Source organism: Podarcis gaigeae (assembly GCF_964106915.1).
Source record: "Podarcis gaigeae genome assembly, chromosome: 14".
In the NCBI taxonomy this organism is placed as follows: Eukaryota; Metazoa; Chordata; class Lepidosauria; order Squamata; family Lacertidae; genus Podarcis; species Podarcis gaigeae.
In genome coordinates, this window is record NC_139690.1 from 42995322 (window position 1) to 43006540 (window position 11219).

Genomic DNA, 11219 nt, shown 5'->3' on the forward strand with positions numbered 1-11219 from the left:
ATGGATAGCCTACTTAAGGAGAGGATTTTCAAATGTGTATCCAATAACCACCCCTGCCCTTGTGGGTGCAAGATCAAAAGCAGCATGTTGAGGATGAGCATGGATGATTTTGGATTGGGAAAAGCAACATTTTTGTGCTACGAAAGGGACAGTGTGTACACAACCTCAGTATTTAGGGACCTGCAGATGTTGCAGGTTAACTGGGTCCCACTGTGGATAGTGTTGTGAGTTTGGGGCATTAGTCTGGATGATATCCTGGTACCCTCTAGGCCTGCTTAGAATCAAGGAAAAGAGGCTGTGTTACCAGTGGAACCAGTTCCTTTGTTACGATAATTGTTTTGGCTGGGTTATTAAGTACAGTGCTTTAACATATCCAAAGAGGTTGCTCTGTTGCCATAGAGACAAATGGGTGGGCCTTTTCCCACCTCACCTGGCTTGATGCCACATCAGCCTATGAACAAGAACAGTAGGTCAAGGGGGGCTGTGCACAGAAAGTGTGTGTGAGAGAGTTTTGGCAGATGCTGGAAGCTGGATACACAGAGGCAGACTGAACCTAAGCTGTGACTTGGGGGCGGGGGGGGCAAGATCTGTTGAAGTATTGATTCTGAGAGCCACTCCATGCTATGCTCAGATTGCATAAATGTGTAAATAAAACCATATATCCTAAAGACATCACAGTCTCTGCTGAACTTCATTCTGAGGAAACTGAACCCTGGGTAAACACAAGCACCCCTGGAGCCACAAAGGCGAACAAATGGCAGTCAACGCAGATGGGTAAGGAAGAGAATGGGCTGGTAGCTGAGGAAGGAGACATGATTGGTGCAACCCAAGATTCAGTGCCGAAAGGAAGCTTGTTGGCATTCCAGTTTGGTTTAGTGCATCCTGCAGCTAGCACATGATTAGAAAGCTTCTGCTTGTATCTGAAGGTTTAAAATGTAAATGCAACCTTTTTGTTATCTCTCTTCCAAGGCCAGTCCTCTCTCTATCTCTCTTCCAAGGACACTCATCTCTTGAGTCAACAGAAGCAGTGAGTTCTCAAAAGTCAGGGCAGGAGGGGAGGGAATATCCTGACAATGGCTGTTCCATTAATTCACCAAAGAGCAGAAACTCCATCTGCAGAGGGTGGGGCGGGGGGGGGGGGATACACTGAAGAGCTGTAGCTGTAACAAAAATGTTTTTGAAGCATATATATATAATGCTTAGAATCTGAATCAGAGCCTTAGCCGGGAGAGTGCTTCCTTTTACCTTATCCTTGATCAGGTTTGTAAGGATCTTCCCAGAATATAAAATATGCACAGCACAAATACACACACACACACACCACACATGCCCCTCCCCAATACACACAAACAGTATTAACTCCAAATTTAGTAACTTTGGATGCTGCTTTATACTGAGTCAGACCATCAGTCAATCTAGCTAAATATTGTCTACACTGACTGGCAGCATCTCTCCAGGGTTACAGGCAGGGAGTCTCTCCCTGCCCTACCTGGAGATGCTGGGGATTGAACCTGGGGCCTTCTGCATGCAAGGCAGGAACTCTGCTACTAAGCTGCAGCCATTCTCTAAAGATTTTGAAGGGCGTCTTGGATATGACACCTTGCTCCAGATGCTCTGGGTGGTTTCCAACAGAATAAAAACACAGAAAAACATCACACGTTAAAAAATTCCCCAAACAGGGCTGCCTTCAGATGTCATTGGGAAATTGTGTAGTTGTTTATCCGTTTGACATCTGAGGGGAGGGCAAGCGCCACTACTGAGAAGGCCCTCTGCCTGGTTCCCTGCAGCTGCACAGTTCTCAACAAGGGAACTGCCAGAAGGCCCTTGGAGCTGGACCTCAGTGTCTGGGCTGAACAATGAGGGTGGAGATGCTCCTTCAGGTATACAGAGCTGAGACTGTTTAGAGCTTTAAAGGTCACCACCAACACTTTGAATTGTGCTTGGAAATGGGAGTTGGTGTATATACTTTAGGACCAGTGCTATATTTTCCTGGTGGCTGCTCCCAGCCACCCACCTGGCATCCGCTTTCTGGATTAGTTGTAGTTTCTGAGTCACGTTCAAAGGTAGTCCCACATAGAGCGCATTGCAGTAATCCAAGCAGGAGATAAACAGTGCATATACCATTCTGGCAAGACACCTGCTTGCATATCAGGCAAAGCCAATGAGCAAGCAGCCAGAGGTTTCTCCTGTTCCTCCTCCTCACTGGGTGGGTCACCATTGTGGTCTGGACCAGAACAAGAGGCAAGTGAACAAGCAAGAAGGTGACCTATACACTCCTGTACTACTCCTTCTGTGACTTGAGTAAAACCTTCACTGAACCCTTCTAATTAAATCTGCCAGGATGGTCAGATGTATTTTATATCTATCAACTCCTTTTGGATCAACCTACATCTGTCACTCTCAGTGTGGCCAAGCAGAGCCAGCATGATGTACAGTGGTACCTTGGTTTGCAACCGTTTTGGATTACAACCATGTCAAACCCAGAAATGCATGTCCCCTTTATTTGGATTTCAACCCATTTTTTTGGATTACAACCAATTTGGGGAGGGGGAGGCCCCATTGGCGAAAGCGCGCCTTGAATTACAACATGTTTTGGTTTACAACTGGACCTCCGGAAAAGATTATGGTTGTAAACCAAGGTACGACTGTAGTGGTTAAAGTGTTGGATTAAGACCTTGGAGTCTAGAGTTCAAATCTCCTCTTGGCTATGAAGTTCACTGGGTGACCTTGAGCCAGTCCCTTCCTCCCTCCCTCTCTTTTCTATTTCTCTTTCTCTCTCTCCCCTACCTCCAAAGGTTGTTGTGAAATATAAAATATGAGAACCACATCTGCCACCTTGAGCTCTGCGGAAGAAAGGATTGAGACAAATGAAATAAATAAATAAATACATAAATAAATAAATAAAACATGTTCCCAGTAATGTGTCGATACACTCATATAATATTCAACTGACATTCTCACTGTTACCATCAGTTGTGTGTGGGCCCATCTGACAATCAAGTGAGTATAATGCTCCATGCATCTGATTGCTTTTGGGGATTTATGCCCCAACACTGCCCTTGAAAATTCATTCCCAGGGTAGCTTATGCAACATAATAAAAAGCAGCAATACGCTAATAAATGCAGTGTAAAAACAGAATCTGAAACCTATGCAGTAATTAAATAACAGCTAAGGCAGCCAAAGAGTATCAGAAATAAAATACACATGATTTTTGTATTAGGCATGCTAATAGAACAAAACACAGGTTCAACTCTCCCTCCACACATGGAATATTATGGAAGGATGATTTAGACTGAACAGCATAATTTCAACAATGATGTCATGTCCGACTTGGATTTAATGCTGTGTTTTGGGTCTTTGCTTCTCATGGTGTTCTTGATTCAGGAAGGGGTTCATATCAGATTCCTTTCTAAAACATCGGGGGAAACCTTCATGTTAACAGTGCCTTGCAAGGCACTTTGAAGCCCTGACTTTGGGACTTCAAAGCACATTGCACCTAATGTCATTGTGATGTCAGGCAATGGGCAGTTGGGTAGCCCATTACCCATCAAATTTGGCCCGCAATGTCCATCCTGAAAAGGATCTGACCTGTGGAACCAAAGAGCCCACCCCTGCAATAAGCTATTGTTTGCCATACTTTAAGGTGTAAACTGGCCCAATGTGTTGTATTTGTGGGTATCCCCCCCCCCCAAAAAAAGGTAAAAATTAGAGGTTATCAGTCAGTGTCTTTTAGTTTTGCATTTTGTTTCAGGGCGGTGGGGAGACAGAATCTGCCAGAACGTCTTTTGAAAGTTGTCTGAAGCCATTTTATCCCCTTAAATTAAAACAGGGTGCCTCCCCCCCCCCCCGTTAAGTGAGTGCTAACGCTTTCTGCATCTCAAACCTCCTACATTCATCTGTTTCTCTTGATCCTTACATTTGTGACAGAAGCTGTTTCACTCTCTAATTTGTGGGCTGCTGTTTATTAAGGCTAGTGAGTTTGTCAGATGCGTTTTTACTGTAAATCTCTCCCCATAAGGTGCTGCTCCTCTCTGTCATTTTATTGCCGCAGCTATTTCTAGCTGTGAACCCTGGGCTAGAACAATAATCTCATTTAATTGTTAAAATAAATCAATTAAAATCTATTAAAGCCGCAAATCTTCTGCAGACTTAACCCTGGACCTGAAAGACTGCCAAGAGAAACAGACTTCACAATGCTTCCAAAAGATGCTTAAGGTTAGACTTGAACATGTTTCCAAAGCGCTGCACCATTGAATTACAGTCATAGGACACCCACCCCATAAGTAATTTTAAAATCAATTCTTCCCAGGAAACTCTGGGAGTTGTAGCTCTGTGTGGGGAATAAGAAATCTCCTCTAACAACTCACAGCACCCTTAACAAACTGCAGATCCTAAGAATCACAACTGTTTAAAGTGGTATGATACTGCTTTAAGTGGAGAATGCAGACAGGGCCTTAAACACACTTGAATAGGAAGCAAGAATAATACAGCGGAAATATGTACAGGTTTGCATTTTTTCCATACTATAATGGATATGTGCCAAATATATTTTGCCCCATACCAAAAAGTCCGCATTCCTATATGCTGTTATCAAAGAAAGATAAAAGAGTAATCTCTTATTCGGTTTCATTGTACAGTGATCATCGTGTCTGTCAGACTTTGGGGGGGCAGTCATGGGCCAATCTGGGGAAACCACTTTTGCCACCCCGGCACAAGGTTGGATTAAAATTAAATCCATTCACTTATTCCTACCTGTTGCTAAATTTTCTGTTCTGGATGGTATTACAAAGCTCGTGCATATCTTCCTCAACCGGTTTTTCAGCTTTCTGACTTTGTGCCTCATTCAAAAGACTCCACCCACATCTTTTTTTTCTTTTTTGCACAGTCAAGGAATTTATAATCCTTTCCTGGAGCAAATGTTAAAGGGTGCGGAGTTGCACTGAATTTGACCTACCACTTGCTACTGGTTCCACCCAAGCAACGAGTCAAAATGATGTTGAATGTGATAGTTATGTTGATTACAAGGCAGCATTTCTCAAAACTTTTTGAGAACAGATTTGTTTATTTATTTGTTTCCCCTCCGTACATCAAATAACAGTTTGTGGGACAGAGGTACTGGTATTTACTGTCTACCACAGTACAGTGGTACTTCGGGTTAAGAACTTAATTCATTCTGGAGGTCTGTTCTTAACCTGAAACTGTTCTTAACCTGAAGCACCACTTTAGCTAATGGGGCCTCCTGCTGCTGCTGTGCTGCTGCTGCACAATTTCTGTTCTCATCCTGAAGCAAAGTTCTTAGCCCGAGGTAATATTTCTGGGTTAGCAGAGTCTGTAACCTGAAGCGTATGTAACCCGAGATACCAATGTACAGTAGTTCAACCATATTTGTGCAATATCTCTCTCTCTCTCTCTCTCTCTCTCACACACACACACATACACACCAAACAGAAAACTGCAACTGAACTTTTTAGAAGGACATGAAATTGAATGGTGCCCTAAGAGCTAGGCCTTGGCAAGAAAGCTTCTTCTCTTCACATACATAGCAATCCCTATGAGTCTTACAGATGTCTCACACAACTAGGCTGCAATCCTGGACCTACTTACCAATAAGTGACCCACATTGAAGTCAATGGGAGAGTTGTAGTCCAGCAGCATTGCACCGGGGTGGGGGCTGTATCACAGGTTCCCTATTCATGCTCTAGTGGGACTGGAAGTTGATTAGGGTGTGAAGTAGACATGTTAAGAAGGCAGCAATTTATGTTCTGATCAGCATTTGCCACAATCAGTACTGTTTCCGTTCCTCTGCAGCTCAGTCTCCACCAAACAGAAGATTGTTCATCTCACTATCTGCTATTTAGCATAAGTTACATAACTATTTATGCAACTTACTTTCATTTCATAACATTTGAAGGCTTTATTTAAAAGAAAACACCAATCACAAACATGTAAAGGGGACCCCTCACCACTAGGTCCAGTCACGGACGACTCTGGGGTTGCGGTGCTCATCTCGCTTTACTGGCCGGCGTACTAAGCCGCTTCTAGCGAACCAGAGCAGCGCCATTTACCTTCCCATTTACCTTCCCGCTGGAGTGGTACCTATTTATTTACTTGCATTTTGACGTGCTTTAGAACTGCTAGGTTGGCAGGAGGAGGGACCAAGCAACAGGAGCTCACCCCGTCACGGGGATTCGAACCACCGACCTTCTGATTGGTAACTCCTAGACTCTGTGGTTTAACCCACAGCGCCACCCACATCATGTAAACTGCAGCAATTCCCTTTTTCATTTTCGTCAGAACTTTCTGACAAACCTAGGGGTAAGGATTCTTGGATTCTTGGCAAGCTGTTAGGAAGGAGGAGAGATTAGACTTCTGGTGGTGGAACATTGGTTTAGAGGAAGGTTTTCATCCACCTTTCTTCAGAACCATGCCCTCAGATGCTTTAGGTTCCAACTCCCATCAGTCCCAGCCAACATGACATGTGGTTAGACTTGATGGAAGTCTTGGTCCAAATAATCTGGAGGATATTTGGAGGATGAGGAAGGGCTACTCAGAATGTAATATCAACAGAGAATGGGAAGTCAGTACCCCTGAGATCTAAGGTAGCCTCCTTCTGATTCCCCACAGAAATCTCATTTGCACGAGCTGCTGCATAAGTTAAGGCCAGAATGCACCTCAGCCATTTAACTTTTTATTCATTTGCTCCAATACCTGCTGTTTTGCACTACCACTCTCTATAGCAAATCCCCCCTCCCTTCACTTCCCCTTTTGGTACTCTACTGTCACACTTTAATTTGTCTTGGTCCTGCTGTCACTTTCCCTTGTCTTTCCCCTGCAGACCCATGTCATCCGCTGATAAATCAGGTCAGCAAGACAGGAAATGAATTTGCCATAGGCAACGATGGCGTGAATCTCAGCGCAGATGCCATCCTACTCTGCTTATAAGCGGAAAATGTGTTTCTCCAGTGGCATTTGCGGGGGAACTGCTTAACAATAAGGCATCAGTGTTTGGACACTGGGCCCATTTCACTACTTCAGAAGCATAGGAAGGTAGAACAAAATGAACCCAAGGTGGCAAGAAACCAAATTGGGTAGCAAGAAACCAAGTTAGAGGCTATGACGTGAAGCCAGGTGAAAGAAGATTTTCCTGCGCACTTTGTTGGTGATTTAAGGATGCATTTAACATAGTGGATCTCTTGCTGTTCTCTGGCCCATTGACTCTATTTTTCTGATTTTGTTACACTTGTGAAGCTATAACTCTGCTGCAGTAACTTGCTTTCCACTACTCCATGGTAGCTGGCAGTAGCGTGGTGTGTGGGGCTGGGGGGCCATTACCCTAGGCACATTTTTTGAGAGGGCACAACCAGGCGCCCCAACTACAGTTCCCTCATCGAGGAAAGTCACACCTCTGGGGCTGGGGGGTTTCTGGCAGTGGCCCCTTCTCCTTAAGGCAGCCCCTGGGCTGACCAAGAGGGAGGGGAAGGGTGCAGGCAGCCCAATGTGTGGCGACATTTTAAGTCAACATGCAAGCTGCATGCATACGGATAGGTATTTCACAGCATCATAGAACTGTAGAGTTGGAAGGGGTCACAAGGCTCTTCTAGTCCAACCCCCTGCAATGTAGGAATCTTGCCCAACATGGGGCTCAAACCCATGACGCTGAGATTAAGAGTCTCATGCTCTACCAACTGAGCTATCCCAACTATTTCATGCAGATGTTGCCAACAGCAGTTGTTGCCATCCACATAGGCTACACTTGGCCACCCAAATATAAAGGAGGAGAACCTCAGGCATGGGGGGACGAATGTGGCCCTCCAGACCTTTCTTTATGGCCCTTGACATTCTCCCCAGGCTACTCCCCATCTCTCCATGCCTCACCCTTAACTGGCCCTGCTTCAGGCCACAAGTGTTTTTGCCTGGCTGGAATGCCTCCTTGCTTGCTAGAAAGGGTGTGCATAGAAACTAGCCTCCGTTCAAAGGAAAATTTACATTCATTGCCCCTCCCACTTTTGCCTCTGTTCTCGCCCATCACTGTCATGCGGCCCTCAGAAGGTTGCCCAGAAGAGACAGCGGCCCTCAGGCTTGGCAAGGTTCCCCTCCCCTGAAATAGCAAAAACTAGTGTTTTTAAAGAGACTCGGGAAACGAAATGAATGAAATACCAGGATAATGCCGACAGTGAGTTAGTGTAATCATTGCAGAGCTAAAAAGAAAACAAAAGCATTACTCCCTTCTAATGCACGCTGCCTCGCATGTGACAGTTATATAAACTCAATCCTGTAATGGCTGTGGTAGGCAATTCATCCTGACGGTATTTATATTTCAAATTAGGTGCATTTTATGGAATGTAAAAGTAGAGGCAAGGAGCAAGCTTTGAGCATTTACATTTCCCATCAACAGCCGTCAAGTGAATAAATGGCTGGCAAGGAACAACCTAGAGAAACCCAGGGCCCCTTCTCGCAACAGCAAACGAGAAATCAAAGGGAATGTGTGAGCAACTGCTTGCTATTTTTATTTATTTATTTTAATGAGCTGGCCCGGCTTCATTATTCATGCTTGCCCATGGTAGATGTTCAGGTTTATCAGCTCCTGCATGGGCAAATAAAATATTGAAGGGGAAGCGAGATAGAAAGAATGCTTACAGAGCTGCACAAACATAGAGCGATCCGGGAGCTCCTTGTGCTATGATGCACAAACTTCTGCCAGGATCCCCACGAAGGATCCATGGTCAGAGGCAAGGATCTAAGCTAGCAAGATGCCAGGGACTGCGTGTGGTCAGCTCTCTGTTCCTTCTCTGGGCACAGAAGTGGGAAAGAGGTGTGCTACTGAGCCTAGGGCTTGCCGATCAGAAAGTTGGCAGTTTGAATCCCTGCAACAGGGTGAGCTCCCGTTGCTCGGTCCCAGCTCCTGCCCACCTAGCAGTTCAAAAGCACGTCAAAGTGCAAGTAGATAAATAGGTACCGCTCCAGCGGGAAGGTAAACAGCATTTCCGTGCCCTGCTCTGGTTTTGCCAGAAGCGGCTTAGTCATGCTGGCCACATGACCCAGAAGCTGTCTGTGGACGAACACCGGCTCCCTCGGCCTATAGAGTGAGATGAGCACGCAACCCCAGATTCGTCCGCAACTGGACCTAATGGTCAGGGGTACCTTTACCTTTACATCAACCCCAGCTGCGATTGACAGGCAGTGTGATGTTGCAAGTTGTCAGAAAAGGGCAACCAAAATGATCAAGGGGGTGGAGCAAATTCCCCTATGAGGAAAGGTTGCAGCGTTTGGGACTTTTTAGTTTAGCGGGAGAAAAGCAAGTAGGCTATTAATAAACAGAGAGCTGCTCAGCATGCAGGTAGGTGCATTGCTTTTTAAAAGATGCATAGTTTCACAGGCAAAACAACATCGGTTGGGTACAGAACTGAGTGTGTAATTTGCAGCGCTACTGTAGTAAATAAGCAGAAAGGGAGTTGTTATAATCTTCAAGAACATGATTACAATACAGTTCCCCTGTATAATAATTCAATCTAACAACCAGTTTGGTTTCTGTGAGTACAACAAAATTAATTGTATGTCACCATCAATTTATTTATTTTTTTAACTGGAATTTGTTTGACACTGTCAGGGACTGGGTAGATGAGAAAGAAAGATGGAGGCCGCCGCCCCAGGCATCACCTAGAGAGGAGGAAGGGGCAGATAGCATAGATCTCCAGAAGTGGTTAGGCACAGGGCATACCTCAGAGGGAGATGAGGGCAAAAGCTGGTAAATAATGGGAGAGGAGGAGGAGGAGGAGGAGGAGGAGGAGGATAGCAGAGAGAACCAGGCAGAGGGCCTTCTCAGTAGTGGCACCCGCCCTATGGAACGCCCTCCTATCAGATGCCAAGGAAATAAACAACTACAGTGGTACCTCGGGTTAAGAACTTAATTCATTCTGGAGATCCGTTCTTAACCTGAAACTGTTCTTAACCTGAAGTACCACTTTAGCTAATGGGGCCTCCCACTGCCGCCATTGCGCCATTTCTGTTCTCATCCTGAAGCAAAGTTCTTGACCCAAGGTACTATTTCTGGGTTAGCAGAGTCTGTAACCTGAAGCGTCTGTAGCCTGAAGTGTCTGTAACCCGAGGTACCACTGTATCTGACTTTTAGAAGACATCTGAAGGCAGCCCTGTTTAGGGAAGTTTTTAATGTTTGATGTTTAATCGTGGTTTTTAATATTCTGTTCGGAGCCACCCAGAGTGGCTGGGGAAACTCAGCCAGATGGGCGGGGTATAAATAAATCGTTGTTGTTGTTGTTGTTGTTGTTGTTGTTGTTGTTGTTGTTGTTATAGCATTCAGCAGGCAGAGCCTTAGCAGCAGCTGAATGAGATGTTGTCACTGGAGAGTAACTCAGAACCCGTATCCTCCCCCAAAACCAGGCGTTCACTGGGAATAGCAGAAGAGAGAGCCCAGAGGCAACAGTCATGTAACAGCAACTGTCAGAGGCAGGAGGAAGAGTCAGGTGAATAGGGAAGTGACGGAGAAGGGGGGTGGAGCTTCACCAGGGCCGCCGACTTATAAAAAATATTGGGGGGGCGGGGGCCCATACCGACTTATAAAAAATACTGGGGGGGCCAAGACCTCCAAACCGCTGCTGCTGGGGGAACGAAAGGGGTGAGCCCCGGGCTGCCCCGACCTTAAGTGAACCTGTGAGGGCCCGCCCTTTGTGGCAGCCGATTGGCTGCCACCGTGGGCGGTGAATATTAATGAGCTAGGGGGAATCCCCGCTTCTCGCGGGGCTGACGCCAGCCCCGCGAGATTGTTGATGGGTCGAGAGCCCGCAACCCCACCCCCTCTCTAGATCGGGAGTGGCTTTGTTTTAACTCATTACTGAATGTATTTTAAAAGGTAACTATCGTCAAACAAGGAAAATAAAAAATACCAACATAATTTTGTGATTTTACAAAGCATAATATAACTAATAATTTTCTTAAATTATTGGGGGGGCAGAGCCCCCCCCCAAACAAATTTTTGAGGGGGCTCGGGCCCCCTCAGGCCCCATGGAGTCAGCGCCTATGAGCTTCACTCAAGGCAATGTTAGCCATTAAGGTGCATCTTGAATTCATCTCTGTAAATTGTGCTAATAAACAAAACTGGGAAAGCTTGCTGTTTCTCTATCTCGCTGCCTTCCTGGGAATCAGCCGCAGCTGCCGACAGCACCCTGACAGACACCTTTTGGTGCCTTCCGTCTTCTGGGAT

General features: G+C 45.6%; 1 long non-coding RNA gene across 1 annotated transcript; it reads left to right on the forward strand.

The window, feature by feature from the left end:
* The first annotated feature begins 413 nt into the window (after positions 1 to 413).
* On the forward strand, positions 414 to 3969 carry LOC310831410. Its single transcript, XR_014557862.1, has 3 exons — positions 414 to 470; positions 975 to 1027; positions 3929 to 3969. It is a non-coding gene; the product is annotated as an uncharacterized lncRNA (long non-coding RNA).
* Positions 3970 to 11219: the final 7250 nt, after the last annotated feature.